The sequence below is a fragment of the Elephantulus edwardii genome, unplaced genomic scaffold, assembly GCF_000299155.1.
Source record: "Elephantulus edwardii isolate Elephantulus edwardi_28Jun2011 unplaced genomic scaffold, EleEdw1.0 scaffold00068, whole genome shotgun sequence".
Lineage (NCBI taxonomy): Eukaryota > Metazoa > Chordata > Mammalia > Macroscelidea > Macroscelididae > Elephantulus > Elephantulus edwardii.
The window spans coordinates 1,997,881-2,014,345 of NW_006399818.1; the positions used below are offsets into that span (position 1 = coordinate 1,997,881).

The 16,465-nt window shown below is 41.1% G+C and overlaps 1 pseudogene; it reads left to right on the plus strand.

The window, feature by feature from the left end:
- The first annotated feature begins 3,766 nt into the window (after positions 1 to 3,766).
- LOC102869740 lies at positions 3,767 to 4,397 on the plus strand (annotated as a pseudogene).
- Positions 4,398 to 16,465: the final 12,068 nt, after the last annotated feature.

Below are 16,465 nucleotides of genomic sequence, written 5' to 3' on the forward strand. Positions count from 1 at the left end.
TAAATCAGAGGCGGGGGAAAGCAGGGAATAAAGAGAGAAAGTTTGATATTTGTAAGGTGCTGATGGCTTTGTATCGGTGGAGACAAGTGGATGGAATGTTCTTGTTGTTAGGTGCCATCAAGTTAATTATGACTTATAGTGAGTGACTTTGAAACCTCTTCCTACTGTGTGTCCTTCTCATGATCTCCACCATACATTGTCCCATTGTTTCAGTTATTGTTCAGTACATCTTGTTGGGGGTCTTCTCATTCCCTGACCTTCTACTTTTCCAAGCATGATGTCTTTTTCCATAGACTGACAACTTCTAATAACTTGTCTAAAATATGTGAAATGAAGTGTTACCATTCTTGTGTCTAAGAAGCACCTGATTGCACTACATACAAGACAGACTACTTTGTTCTTTTGATAGTAAGTGATATATATTCTTCATATATGGAAGAGTCCCTGCTCAATACTCTCCACCAACACCAAAATTCAATGATATTGATTCTTCATTTTTCTTTACTAATTGCAGTTTTCAGGTGCATATGAAACAACTGAAAATATCATGGCTTGAGTTAGGCATACCTTAGTCTTTAGATTTACGCCCTTGCTCTTTAGCACTTTAAAGAGGCCATTGACAGCAAATGTTCCCAATGAAATATGACATTTGGTTTTATAGTGCTGTTACTATAGGTTTTGACTGAGGATCCAAGAAAAAGGAAATCACTGACTTTAGTCTTTTCTGTGTTGCCTTTTGGGGCAGTGATGAGGATTTTAGCTTTTTTGATGTTGAGATATAACCCATAATGAAGACTGTAGTCTTTGATTCTCTGCACCAAGTGCTTCAATTCTTCCTCACTTGCACCAAGCAAGGTTGTGTCATCTGCATAACACAACTTGTTGGTGAATCTTCATCCAATCCTGATGCTACATTCTGCTTCACATAATCCATCTTCATTAGTGATTTGGAATAAACACATCAATTTCAAGAGACTGAGTTGAGGAACCAATATCTACAGAGCCCTGACTGTGTTCCAGGCCACACTGTCTACACATCCTTGTGCTAAGTGTCCACACTGACCCTGTGCTATACATCCTGTTTACAGAAGAGATCAGCGAGGTTCAGAGAGCTTAAGAAACATGCCTGAAAGCTCACTGCTTTTAAGTGGCAGAGTCCAAATTCAAAACTGGGTTTTACAAGACACCAGAGATTTGAATCCTTTTTCTATACTTATACTATTTGTATGCTAAGCAAACATTTGTTATGCAGATGACACAACCTTGCTTCTTGAAACACATTCTACAGAATATCAAACACTACAGCCTTCAATATGAATTAGATCATGAAAACAAAAATCCTCACCACTGGACCAACAGACAACATCATAATAGAGAAGAGACTGAAGTTTTTGACAATTTCATTTTACTTGGATAAACACCCATGGGATCAGCAGCCAAAGAATAAAATATTCATTGTATCGGGGAACACCTGCTGTCAAGGACCTCTCCAAACTTCTAAGCAGCAAAGCTCTCAGGTCAAATGCTCAGGTGTGCCTGATGGAAGTCATGGTATTTTCAGTTGCTTCCTATGTGTCTAAATGTTGGACAATGAATAAGGAAGACAAAAAAAAAAAAAAAAAAAGAAGAATTGATGCCTTTGAATTGTGGTGCTGGAAAGAGTACTAAAGATCTTACGGACTGCCAAAAACACAAATCTGTCTTAGATGAAGTACAAGCAAGTGCTGCTTACAACAAAGATGGTGAAACATCATCTCACATACATCTTACATACTGTCAGATGGTACCAGTCCTTAGAAAAAAAGACATCCTGCTGAGAAAGATGGGGGCATCAGAGAAAGAGAAAAAGATCCTCAACAAGATGTACTGACACAATGATTGTAACAATGGATTCGAGTATATCAGAGATGGTAAGGATGGCACAGGATAGGGTAAGATTCTGATTTTTTGTTCACAGGCTGGCTATGAGTTATAGTCAACTGGATGGCACAACACCCACATAACAACAACATCAACAACGAGATATTGTGCTTTTTCTTTGATACCATCATTCATTGAACCAAGAGTTGCTATGAGCATACCATGTCAGTTACTAATTTTCTATCAATTTTTCCTACAAATAATGTGCTTCTATTGTGTTTCTAGCTAAGAAGTACTAGTGGCTTAGCACTAAGGAATTACACTGTTAACCTAAAGGCATGTGGGGTTGGATTCACGAGTTTTTCTGTAGAAGAAAGATGAACAGTCTTCTCCTGTGTGATTTAAAAACCTACTGGAGGGTCAACTATGGATATATTTCGGTCCCAAGGTACATAACAGCATTATACTGAAAGCTATGACACAGATATTTTATATATCATCAGGGTCAAGTAGGGTGAATAGGTTTCAGCAAAGCTTATAGACTAAGCCTAAGAAGAAAGGCCTGATAAATGTACAAACATGAGCCAAATGGAAACCTTCTAGATCATACTAGAACACTGATTCATTTGCTTCAGCTGCATCACCAGGATGGATCCAGAGAGGACAACATGTTTGGTGAAATAGAGGACAAACAGGGAGTGGGACACTTTTGGTGAGGTTGGCATACTAGCCACAAGGGAGGACGCAAACACACTAGCCATTGTGAGGGTGACACAGGATTCAGCAATATTTCATTCATTTGTGGACCAGAATTGATTCAATGTTGCTGATGAGAGCCACCATGTGCAAAATACAGCCCCAGATTTGGAAACACAGTATCATTAAAGGCCTGGCTATGGTCTCAGACTGTAATGTCTTTTAGGAGACCAGGCAAGCAAAAAAGCAACTGTAACTCAGAGTGAAAAATCCTTATAATGAGAATACATGGGAGGGACTCAGAGTTTGAGCTTTAGCATAGGTTTGGGAAACCAGAGATGGTTTCCTAAAAATAGTAAGGTCTAAATTGAGACTGAAGGTCAAGAAGGAAATACTGAAAAATGTGTGGAGAAGGGAATAAAAGTACTAAGCTCCAGTTTCTAGCCTACCAAACTACATTGTCAGGTAGGACCCTCTGCTCTTCAAATATGTGGTTGAACTTGGTCTAACCCCTACTTCACTGGTCAAAAACTCCCCCCAAGAGGGTTGCTGTGTCCACCCTCCTTAGCTGTACTCTCCTGCATCCTCTTTATTGTGAATACTATCACAGTTTGGCCCCAGCTTCCTGGAGGCAGAACTCAACCCCCTTTGTTTCTCTCAACACTAGTTTCAAATATCCCAAGGACTGATAAACCTGACTTGAAATTTTGGTGGAGGGAGGGCTGTGTCACAAGGAGGGGAATCACTTCTGGAGCTCAAGGTTTCTGCCTTCTCATGGCCCCCACTTCCTCCTGAGAGCTGCAAGCAAAATCCTTCCTTTGTCTTTCTCCATGCAGACCCGCCTCAATCTTGCTCCAAGAATCTCTGTTTCTGCTCCCAGTACTTAGCAAAGTATTTTCTCAACGAAGTCAGCTCTACCTTCCTAAAAGGAATTTTGATAATCAAGAACTACACACACACACACACACACACACACACACATCTATCTATCTATCTATCTATCTATCTATCTATCTATCTATCTATCTATCTATCTATCATCTAGAGTGTGTCTCATTTAATTCCTTCAGAAAAACTTCTGGGATAGTTGTCATTGTTCCCATTTTATAGATGGGGAAACTGAGTAGCCCCAGGTTAAGAAGTTAAGTGCAGACAGTGCGCTCCAGCTCCTCCCACATTTCATGGGCCAGATACTGTCATCAGCTGTATAATGAATCACAATTTGAAGCAGAAACGTGAAGGACTCCAAGAGAATATACAGGATAGTTTTTTTTCTCAAGAAGAACTTTGAAGATGATTCAGCCTTCAGCTGCTGGATCTCTTGTTGGAAGAGAATGTGAGTTGCCAAAGGCATATACAAAGGAAAACATGGAACTGGCCAATTAACATCTAAGACTTCCAGCCCTGGAGTTGTTAATGGCCCAGAATATAATGAAAATAAAAATCTTGGAGGAGTCAACCAGGAAGCATTTGATCTTATGGTTAAAGAAAATCCATCCTCTCAGTATTGGAAAGAAGTAGCAGAAAAATGAAGGAAGGCTCTCTATGAAACACTTAAGAAAAATGCAAAATTTCATAAAGAAATTGAAGAGAAAGACAGTGAAATTGCTCGTTGAAGAAAGAGAATAAAGAATTGGCAGAAGTAGCACAGCATGTACATTACACGGCAGAACTGACTGAGACTGAAGAATGAAGCTCTGGGTAATTTTGAATCATTGAGCAGTCAGGAATTTGAGTCGGAAGAGGAAACTGATGAAGATTTGAAAGTGGAAGACTCCGATATTGGCACATATGCTGAAGAAATTGTATCTTCCTCTACAGATTCAAAACCATGTACGTGAAATCTGTTAACATTTGATTCTTGACAAATACACTGCCAAAGTTTACATTCATTATAGTTGTTTGTAACAGAGTAAATAATCAGACTAATTTGTTTGAATCTGCGACTGTTGTTGCATTAAAATAGAAATATTACCTATTTTTCACCTTAAAAAAAAAGAAGTGCAGGACTATCTACATGCAAAATCTCCTTTCTTCTTATTGTTGTTAGGTGCCACCTAGTATACCACCACTCAAAAGTTACTTTATGGGCAGCAGATCAAAGCCTTGCCCCTTCCTGGTCCATCCTCAAAATCTCTACCCTGCTGCAGTCCTATGTTGCGCCCGCTATGCTAGACCATTTCACTGAGAGTCTTCTTCTCTTATACTGACCTTGTAGTTTTCTCAAGCACTTTATTTTCAAACGTTTATTGGAATAAGAGGGACATCATGCTTGGGAGGGTGGAGGGACGGCGCAAGGGGGGAAGACCTTCTATGAGATGGATTGATTCACTGACTGGGGTAATCGGGATGGGTGTGTCAGAGGCAGTGCCATTGGCACAGGATAGAGCAGGGTTTAGGGCTGTTGTACATAGGGTCACTATGAGTTGCAAACAACTCGACAGCACATAACAACAACAACAACAACAACAACAACAACAACAACCCTTTATTAGGTTTCTGAGGGTAAAGATCACACAAGAGGAGAGTGTCCATCTTTCTCCCTTGGAGCCATTAGTGGATTTGAACTATCAGAGAGGATCAGGTTTTGGGTTAGCAGTACAACTCCCTACAGACTACACCACCAAAGCTCTTAATCTCACATTGAGTAAATGGATTATACTCATCCATTAATAACAGCCTCCAAGACAACCTTCAATATGGATTGCATCTCAACATCAACATCTCACCACTGGGCTGATAGGCAAGTCAGGAAATCAGGAGACATATTACACTGGAGAACTCCACAGCTCCACTTCTCCAAATTATTGAGGAGCAATGAAGTCAATTTGAGGACTAAGGTGCACCTGATTAAGGCCATTTTCTTTTCAATAATTTGCTATGCATCTGAGAGCCAGACAACGAATAAAATGAGAGAAGAATTGAAACCTATGAACTGTAGTGTTGGAGAAGATTGCTGCCTATCCTACAGACTGCCAAAAGAACTAGATCTTTCTTGAGAAGGTGGAGCCAGAGTGTTCTTTGGATGCAAAAGTGATAAAGCATAGTTTATCACCTTTCTTACATACTTTGGGCATGTTGTTAGGACAGGATGTTCACTGGAGAGTGACATCAGACTTGGAAAGTTGGAGGGTTGGCAAAAAAGGAGGAAGACCCTCAAGCAGGTGGATTGGCACAGGGACTGCAACAATGGGTTGGAATATGTCAAAGATTGTGAGGATGGCACAGAATAGTGCAGGGTTCAGAGCTGTTGTTTACAGGGTGGCTATGGGTTTTACACAACTCATTCAGGCCTAACAGCACTAACACAGTGAATGCTAGCTGAATGGTAGTTCAAATTCACCCAGCTACAAAAGAAAGTGATGCAAATCTTCTACCTTAGAGATTACCCAAGACCAAACCAAATCCACCACCACTGAATCCATTCAAACTCATAGTAACTCTTCACTGGGTGTCCAAGGCCATAGATTTTTATAGGGAGAGATTGCCCATCTTTCTCCCATGGAGCAGCTGGGAGACTCACACTACTGCCATTTTGGTTGTGGTTATATACCGTCACATCAAAACCAACTCATAGCTGACCCTCCAGTGGATTTTCAGAGGCAGTAAGTCATGTGAGAGGAGATGGACCATCTTTCCCCTGAAGAGCAGTTGGTGGATTTAATCTGCGTGGTTTTGGATTGGGAGAGCAACTCCTTACTCTCCCTAGGCCACCAGAACAGCCTGGTACATTAACACTACCACACCAGGGCTCCAAGAAAACCTTGTGGAGCTGTTCTGTTCTGTAACATATGGGGTTGGCATAAGTTAGAATTGACTCAGTGACAACACCAGATCACACTGTTTGATCTAGAAAGGGAGGGGATATCTTGGAAAGAAGTACAGGAAGACAAATATAGTCAAAAGACTGAGCCCATGAAACAATGCGAATTTCACCAGGTGCACTACCTACCAATTGCTTAAATATCCGTGGTCATAAGGCAAACGTGTATTGCTCTTATTTTCCCAAATGATAAGACTCAACAAGACTCACTTAAAGTCACAAACACCCAAACAGGTCAGGTTGCTTCTCAAGATAGAATTGCACCAATTAACCTAGCTCAGTTCCAGAAGATTCCTGGAGCCTGGTTATAGATGTCCGAGGATGTCCAAGCCTGCAGTTCATTACACTGGCTGGACCTGAGGATACTTCTGCACGCTTCAGGGCTGTACTTTGAGAACTGAGTGGATTCTAAGGAGACCAGGAGAAGAGGAAACAGAAATGAAGAGAGAGGAACAGAGCTAACGAGAAAACTCACACTCATTGCTGTTGAGTCAGAACTGACGCATAGCTGACGCTTTATCGGGTTTCTGAGACCGTTAAGTCACATGGAAGGCGATCACTCATCTTTCTCCCAAGAAACAGAATCAACAACAACAACAATCAACATAGAGGTCCTGCTTTGGGGCTAGGCCATCAGGTGCTTTATGCAAAAGAGAGATTTTAGGCTTATAATGATGGCTACTCTTGAAGCCAGAAATTAGGGAAAGTCATACAAGCCTAAGCTTGGGCCCAGCTCTCCTAAAGCCTGTGCTCCAACTTTGGGAAATGAAGTCAGTCTTTAGATAAGAATGGAGGCTTCATTTTCAAAGTTCAGGAGGATTTGAGAACCGAGTTATTATAAGAATCTACAATCTCTGAATCTAGTCTCTGTGTGGGTATGCGTGTACCTGTCTCCGTGTGTGTGTGTGCGCGGGGGCGCCTGAAAGGAAAACGTGACACTCCAGAAAGAACAGGAGCCCCACCCTCAGGAAACCTTGGCTTGGAGCAACAAAAATGTGCTTCCTCTTCCCCTCTTTCTCCAACCTGTGAAGGTCACTGTAGGCTGACAAGCCCCTCCCCTACACGCTGGAACTGGAGTTGAGAATAGTGACAATATTTACCTGCCTAACTGCTCCCTATCAATTCTGAGGAACAACTACCTACCCACCCTCCTTTCTCTTGCCTGCATCCTAGTCCCTGTAGTCCTGATGTCAAGACAAAGAGAACCAAAAGCCCATATCATGCTGCCAGGGCTGGCTGACCCCAGCAGGTCTACTTCCGGTTCATGAAGCAGCAGTCAGTCTTGCAGGGGCCTTGACAATGGGAAATCCTATCACTTCCACACACACACTATTTTCTGTTCTGGTATCTCTTGAAGTAATTTCCCCCCTTCCTTATTTCAGACCTCAAAGGTCATAGCTTTCCTGTTAAACTCATTGTTCCTGCTTCATACTTCGTCTCTCAATGCCTCAGTTCCCCATATGTTAAGAGGGAATAGAAAACTTTATTCCATAGAGTTACTGAGTAGATTTAATATGTTAATATTTGTAAAGTGATTAGAAGAATGCCTGGCACATCGTGAGCCTGAAATAAGTGTGAGCTGCTTATTACTGATAATCTGATCACCGTCTCACAGAACGTGGTTCATGAACAAAGAAAAGGCTGGTGGGAACAGTAGCCCTTACTACTGGAAGTCAAAAGAACACTTATCAGTAAGAAAGAGTACAAGTTTGAATAAGGACCTTATCTTAACTAGTAGACTCACTCTAAATTGACACCTGGCTCTGAAGTGTTCCTAATACTTTGCTAGGCTACACTATCCTTAAACCAAAACGATTTAGAATCCGTGATGACCGCTTATATATTAGGATTCCAACGTAAATTTTTCATTAGCACTGATGACAAGTCTGACTGTGTTGACATAATGAGGTCATTACAACTATCTAATGTCACAGTTCTTTGTCTCTGGTTGACACAGATTCAAAGGATACATTAAACTTTCTGGTTCTTTTTTTATTGACAGTATTGAGATCCTCATTTTCCACTTCTGGGCATGCTCAATTTAAACCTGATGGGAAAGTCAAACCAACCAAACCCTTAGCATTCTACAGAACTTATTTGCATGTTTCCACCAGAAGGATATCACTTACTTTATTTTACTAGCAAGCTATGTAATCCCCTTCATGGGCAACAAACGTGTCACATTTACATAGTCCTACCCAGTCATCCTTGAAGACTAGAATTTTGAAGTTCTGTCTCACCTGTATGCAGAGCAGATTATCCGAGAGGCTGGGCTCTATGAGGAGAAGTGTGGTGTTAGGATTGGTGGAAGATCTATCAACAATCTGCGTTATGCAGGTGACACAACCCTGCTTGCTGGAACTGAGGAGGACCTCGTGCACTTGCTGCAGAGGGTCAAGGACTGCAGCCGTCAGTATGTACTGAGGCTCAATGTCAAGAAGACAAAGGTTCTCACCACTGAACCAATTGGTAGCATCAGTATGGATGGCGAAGAGATTGAGATTGTTTACAGCTTCATTCTGCTCGGCTCCATGGTCAACACTCTTGGTACCAGCAGCCAGGATATCAAAAAAACGTATTGCGATGGGAAAGTCTGCTGTTAGGGACCTCTCTAAAGTACTCAAGAGCAACATTGTCTCTCTGGAGACTAAGGTGTGCCTGATACAGGCCATGGTCTTTGCAATCACTTGTTATGCATCAGAGAGTTGGAGAATGACTAGGGAGGATAGAAGGAGAATTGATGCCTTTGAGCTGTGGTGCTGGGGAAGAGTATTGAATGTACCATGGACTGCCAAGAAAACAAACAGATTCATCCTAGAGAGGGTTAAACCAGGCTACTCCTTGGAAGCAAGGATTCTGGGGCTTCATCTGACGTACTTTGGACATGTTGTAAGGAGAGACAGGTCCTTGGAGAGGGACATCATGCTTGGTAGGGTGGAGGGACAGCGCAGGAGGAGAAGACCCTCTATGAGGTGGATTGATTCAGTGACTGGGGTAATCTGGATGGGTGTGTCGGAGGCAGTGCGATTGGTACAGGATAGAGCAGGGTTTCGGGCTGTTGTACATAGGGTCGCTATGAGTCACAAACGACTCAATGGCACATAACAACAACAACTCACATAGTGTGGGCTTGGGGCCAGGAGAGATCAGTCCTTGGAGAAGGACATCATGCTTGGAAAGGTGGAGGAAAGGCACAGGAGAGGAAGACCCCAGATGAGATGGATTGACACAGTAATTACAGTAATGAGGGTAGAGGTATCAGAGTCAGTGAGACTGGCTCAGGATAGGACAAGCTCCAGAGCTGCTATACATAGAGGCACTATGAGTTGTAAGTGACTCTACGACACATAACAACAACCACCACCACCCAGTCACGGATTCGTGTATTGAATATTCCATGGACTGCCAAGAGAACAAACAGATATGCCTTGGTGAAAGTGCAGCCAGAGTACTCTTTGGAAGCAAGAATGACAAAGCTTCATCTCACATACTTTGGGCATGTTGTTAAGAGAAGCTATTCCTTGGAGAGGGACACCATGTTTGGAAAGGTAGAGGAGTCGGTGAAAGGGAAGAAGACCCTCAACCAGATAGATCGACACACTGACTGCAGTAGTGAGCTCAAGTGTGTCAGAAATGATGAAGCTTGCATGGGTTAGGACTGGATTCAAATCTGTTGTTCATCGGGTTGCGATGAGTCATACTTGACAGTACCTAACAACAACAATAAGATAGTCATGGTCTGTCAAAATAACAAATAAATCTGTGTTGGAGAAGTGCAACCAGAACACTCCTTGGGAACAAAGATGGAAAATCATCTTCTCACATGTTTTGGGCATTTTGTCAAGAAGGGCCAGTCTGTGGAAAAAGGCAGCATGCTGGAGAAAGTAGAGGGGTAGTGGAGCTGGGGGAAGTAAAGGGGTAGTGGAGCTGGGGAAAGTAGAGGGGTAGTGGAGAAGAGGATGACCTTCAGTAGGATGGACTGACACAGTGAGTGACTACAGCAGTGGGCTCCAGCATGGCGGCAGTCAAGAGGATGGTACTGGATACAGCAAATGTATATCTGTTGACAGAAGGGTTGCTAATCTCCTTGAATTGTCCCAGTTCCCTAATTCTGTGCATCATTTATTTCAAGTAGTTGGTTACGAATTACTATCTCATGGGAATTGTCATAATAATCTGAAAGTTGGAATCCTTCTCCAACTCCCAAACCCTCACCCCCCACTTCACCCACCCAGGCGGATGACACTTGGCAGTGTCTGGAGACATTTTTGGTTGTCTGGGGTGATGGGATCCTGACATTAGTGGACAAAGACTAGCAATGTCACTCGACATCTTACGTTGTACAAGACTAAGGTTTGCTAGTCCAAATGCCAAGGATGTGACGTGACGTTTGTGCCTGTTTTAGCCTGAGAATTTTCTGATCAGGGAAGGGAAGTGAGCTGAATCAGTAGCTTCATGGAGAGAACAGGGATGTGGTCGGATTATTGGGCAGAGGAAAAGATGTACTAGGATCAATTAATAATTGAGAAGCATTTGATATCAGAAAGCAAGCCAGACTTTTTTTTAAAAAGTCTATCCCTTTATATACACAAAAGCAGTCTATTTTTAATTAATACTCCAGTAGTAATATTGTTAGGTACCATCATGTCAGAGCCATCTCATAGCTGACACTTCAGGATGTTTTCAGAGGCAGTAAATTGCACTAAAGGAGATTACCCTTCTTTCTCCCATGGAGACACTGGTGTGTTCAAACAATGTAGCATGAAGTTGTTTTGCAAACACAGCAAATGAACAAGACATGGTTTAAAAATAAGAAAGGCATGAGTCAGGGCTGTATTCTTTCACCAACCTATTCATTCTGTATGCTGAGCAAATTATTTGAGAAGCAAATTATTTGACAAGAAGAATGTGGCATCAGGATTGGAGGAAGACTCATCAATAACCTTTGCTATGCAGATGACACAAACTTGCTTGTTGAAAGTGAAGAGGACTTGAAGCATTTGCTGCAGAAAATCATGCACTGCAGCCTTCACTATGGATTACCTCTCAATGTTGAGAAAATAAATATTCTTATTGCTGGACCGATTGACAACATCATGATAGATGGAGAAAAGATTGAGACTGTCAACAACTTCATCTTACTTGGATCCACAATCAGTAAGCTTGGTACCAGCAATAAAGAGATCAGGAGACGTATAGTGCTTGGAAAGTCTGCAGTCAGAAACCTCTCCAAATCACTGAGGAATAATGATGTTAGCTTGAGGACTAAGGTACACATGCTTCAGGCTATAGTCTTTTCATTCACTTGTGCTGAGAGCTGGACAATGAACGAGGATGTCAGAACAAAGCAATGATACCTTTGAGCTGTGGTGTTGAGAAAAATATTCACTAGCACACAGACTGCCAAAACAAAACAAAACAAAACAAAACAGGGAAGTCTTGGAGAAAGTTCAGCCTGAGTGCTCCTTAGAGGCAAGGATGATAAAGCTTTATCTCACATACTTTGGACGTGTTGCTAGGAAAGGCTATTTCCTTGGAGAGAGGCATGATGCTTGGAAAGGTGGAGAGATGATGAAGCAGAGGAAGACCCTCAACCAGGTGGATGGACACAATGATTTCAGCAATGGGCTTGAGGGTGTCAGAGATTGTGAGGACGGCACAGGACAGGACATGGTTCACATATGCTGTTCATAGGGTCACTTCAAGCTGTACTCGACTTGATGGCACCTAACAACAGCAACCACCACTACCATTGGTTTGGCAGCACATGTGCTTGTCACTAAGCCACCAGAGCTTCTTAATGATACTATTAGGAGTGATTATCAAAACCAGCACTATCTCCTATGGAGATAGGATAGGGAGTTGAGGTGGTCTAGTGAGTAAGGAGTTGCACTACCAGCCCAAAGGCAGGTGTTTTGAATCTACCAATTGCTCTAAGGAAAACAATAAGTGATCTCTTCCCATGCGATTTATAGCCTATGAAACCTGCTGGTGGATCAGTTATGAGTCAGTGCCAACTCAATGGCACATAAAAATAGCACCAACATGGAGATATAAAAATTTTGTATAATGATCCTACTGATAATTACTAGCTAACCAGCCTGTTGCCAGAGAATTTATTCCAACTCTTGGCAATTTCTCAGAAGCAGATGGTTAAGCTTTTCTTCTTAGGCCCCTCTGAGACCTAACTTTCAGGTAATAATCCAGTATAACCCTGTCCACATTTAACTATGGATGCCACCCAATGATTCCTACTGATAATCATCGTTGTTATTACTGTTAGGTGCCATTGAATCAATTGCAGTTTAAAGCAACACCATATACAAGCATTAACCAAGCACCACTCCTTGTCCAGTTTCTAATTAAACCTGATGTACTCACCAGCCTGAAAGCCTTATGCATGATTAGCTACTGTTATATTTGGCTTTTCAGACTTGATAATTAATTACATTTTGGGGCTTTGCTTTTCAGGAAATTTAGGTAACGCTTGGAAGGGAAAGGGCACCAAACATCCATTTAGAGAGGAATGATGTAACACTAAACTATTATTCTGGTCGAGAGGATAAAATTTTGAACTTGATGCTATTAATTAATTATTAGTTCAACATTGGAGGAATATGGATTCTAACTCCCAATTTATTAAGTAAATAGTTTGTCTCACTCAGATGAGATTTTCTGTGCTCTTTCCACAGTAAACTCAGCCTGTCAGACTTAGTCTTCAGCTCTCTTCTCTCACATATCTATACTTACTCCCTAGTGATCTCAGACTCATGGGGTTGACCACGCTGCCATGCTAATGGGAATGCCATTCTCTTTGCCTGGTCTCCTGGAGGATCATTTCACCTCTTCACCCTCCTCAACGCTCCAATACCTCCCCCTCCACCACTCTGCACTGATGAACCCCCTACCTCGTCTTCTGAGAAGGCAGAAGCAGCCAGAACGCCCACCTGCTTCCATTACATCTACCATCATCTGTGACGTTTTGCTCATCAGCTTTCCCATTACTGAGCTCTGGTGGCATAGTCTCTAGGGAGCTGTGCTGCTGGCCCAAAGGCAGAGCCTCTCTGGCCGTTCTGATCTTCCAGTGGTTTCTCAGGATAAAGATAGGTAATATCCTCCCATGCGATCCCAGAAACTCAGTGGAGAGTCAGCTATGAGTTGCTTCTGACTCTACTGGCAGTTCAAATCCACCAGTAGCTCTGAGCTAGAAAGCAGGGTAATCTCCTAGGTGATTTATAGCCTCCCAAAATGCCAATAGAGGATCAGCTATGAGTTGGTTCTGACTCAACAGAAATGAGTCTGAGTTTTGTGAATCAACACAGTAGCTAAGTGCCATAAGTTTAATTTGGAGCCAAACTTTACAGATTTAAAAAGTAAGTCAAATATCATCTATGTGAGCTTATGCAATTTACTATCTCCTCCTCAGTTTCCCTATCTTCCAGAGTCACTGTAAGAATTAATGACATAAATTGCTGATAATGTGCCTGCATAAGTGTTAGCTTAAAAGAAATAAACTATATTAAATTTATAAATGTACTTAAAACCTATATAATTATCTAAAAAATTAATTTAAATTTTATTTTATTGTTTTGCTTACAAAATTCATATACATTGTCTTTCACACCATTCTTCATTCACATTGTGTTTCATACAATGAATCCTACAAATTGTGTTTTCTAAAATGAATCACCATTGGACAATGTCCATAATTACGCTGTCTTTTCAGATCCCTGCTGGATCTTCCTTTCCCATTTCCTTTATTCCTTCCCCTGACCCACTAAATTGTGCAACTGTGTGATTTTGTCTCTACCCATCCTCACTCCTCTGCTCCAAGCCCTTTCTGTTTTGGGTATATATATTTATTAATAGTTATCCTTCTATTTTTACAATAATGATTTTATACAGTATTTGTCCTTATGAGACTGAATTAGTTCACTCAGCATGATGCTCTCCAGTCTCTTCCAAGTTATGTAGTATTTTTTGAAATCATTGCCCCTGAATGCTGCATAGTATCCCATTGTGTGAATGTAGCACAATTTCTCTATCCATTCAGTTGTGGTTGAACATTTGGGTTGTTTCCATGTTCTTGTGATGGTAAATTAATGCTGTTATGAACAAATATCCATTTATACAAATCTCCATTTGTCTCAGTTCTAATTTCCCTGTGGTATATTCTTAGTAGTGGAATAGTTAGGTCATATGGAGTTTCTGTGTTCTACTTCTTGAGGAAATGTCAAACTGTTTCCCAGAGTAATTGTACAATTTTCCAATCCCACCAAAAGTGTATGAGAGTTCCCATCTCTCCAAATCCTCTTCAACATTTATTGCTTGCTGCTCCACTAAACTTTACCATTGCTTCCAGAATACTGAAGAGCAACAACATCAGTCTGGAGAATAAGGTGCGCTTGATCATAGTCTTCACAATTGCTTGCTATGCATCAGAGAGCTAGACAATGACTAGGGATGATAGAGAATTTATGCCTTTGATCTGTGTGCAGGAGAAGAGTGTTGAATATATCATGGACTTCCAGGAGAACAAACAGGTTCGTCCTACAGAGGGTGATACCAACCTGTTCCTTGGAGGCAAAGATTCTGAGGCTTCACCTGGCATATTTCAGGCATGTTGCAAGGAGGGACCAGTCCTTGGAAAGGGACATCATGCTTGGAAGGGTGGAGGGAAAGAGAAAGAGAGGGAGACCATTGATGAGATGGATTGATTCAGTGACTTGGGTAATGAAGGAGGTGTGTCAGAGACAGTAAAGTTGGCACGGTATAGAGTAGGTTTTAGAGCTGTTGTACATAGGGTCGCTATGAGTCACAAGTGACTTGATGGCACATAACAACAATAACAACACATCGTAAATGTTATTTCTTTTTTTATTTCCTTCTCTGAGTTCCCTTTGTTACTATAGAGGAATCCCACTGACTTTTGATCACTGATCCTGTATCCTGCTACCCTACTAAATGGGTCCACTAGCTCTAACAGATTCTTTTTTTGTAGAGTCCTTGGGGTTTTCAATGTAAATTTTCATATCATCTGCTTATAGCAACAGTTTAACCATCTCTTTGCTGAGCTGGATGTCTTTTATTTCCTTCTCTTGTTGTATTGCCCTATCAAGAGCTTCCAATACAATATTGAATAGAAGTGGTGACAGTGGAGGTACTTGTCTGGTCCCTGTTTGCAAGGAAAATGCTTTTTGTCTTTCTCCATTGAGAATGATATTGACTCTTGGTTTTGCATATATACTTTTCAATTTGTTGAAGAAATTCCCTTCTCTTCCTATTTTGTTGAGTGTGTTAATCAGGATGAGGTGTTGGATTGTATCAAATGCCTTTCCTTTTTCACTTCCTAGGATCATATGGTTCTTGTTATTTGTTAATGTGTTTAATTACATTTATTATTTTTCTTATGTTGAACCATCCTTGCATACCTGTTATGATCCGCATTTTGTCATGATGAATCTTATTTTTTTTAATGTGTAGATTTTTGCATCTACGCTCATAAGAGATATTGATCTGTAATTTTATTTTTTTTTTGTAACATCTTTGCCTGGTTTTGGTATTATGGTTACACTTGCTTCATAATGTCTGTGGAAGAGTTCTTTATTTTTCTGTTGTTTTTTAAAAAGTAGAATTGGTAATAAATCTCTGAATGTTTGAATTCAGCTATGAGGCTATCTGATCCAGGACATTTTTTTGTGGAGGAGTCTTTTTATGACTGTTCAATTTCTTCTTTTGTGATATGTCTGTTCAATTGTTCTATCTATATCTGTCTGTGTCAATCTGGATAGGGCATGAGTTTCAAGGAATTTGTCCATTTCCTCTAGGCTTTCAAATCTATCAGAGTAGAGTTTTGCCTAATATTCTTATAGATTTAATTTCCTCTGGTTCTGTTGTGATGTTACCTCTATCATTCCTTAACTGAACTATTTGTATCTTTTTTCCCCTTTTTTTCTGTTTGCCAAACAGATTCATCCTGGAGAGGGTTAAACCAGGCTACTCCTTGGAAGCAAGGATTCTGGGGCTTCGTCTGACATACTTTGGACATGTTGTAAGGAGAGACAGGTCCTTGGAGAAGGACATCAT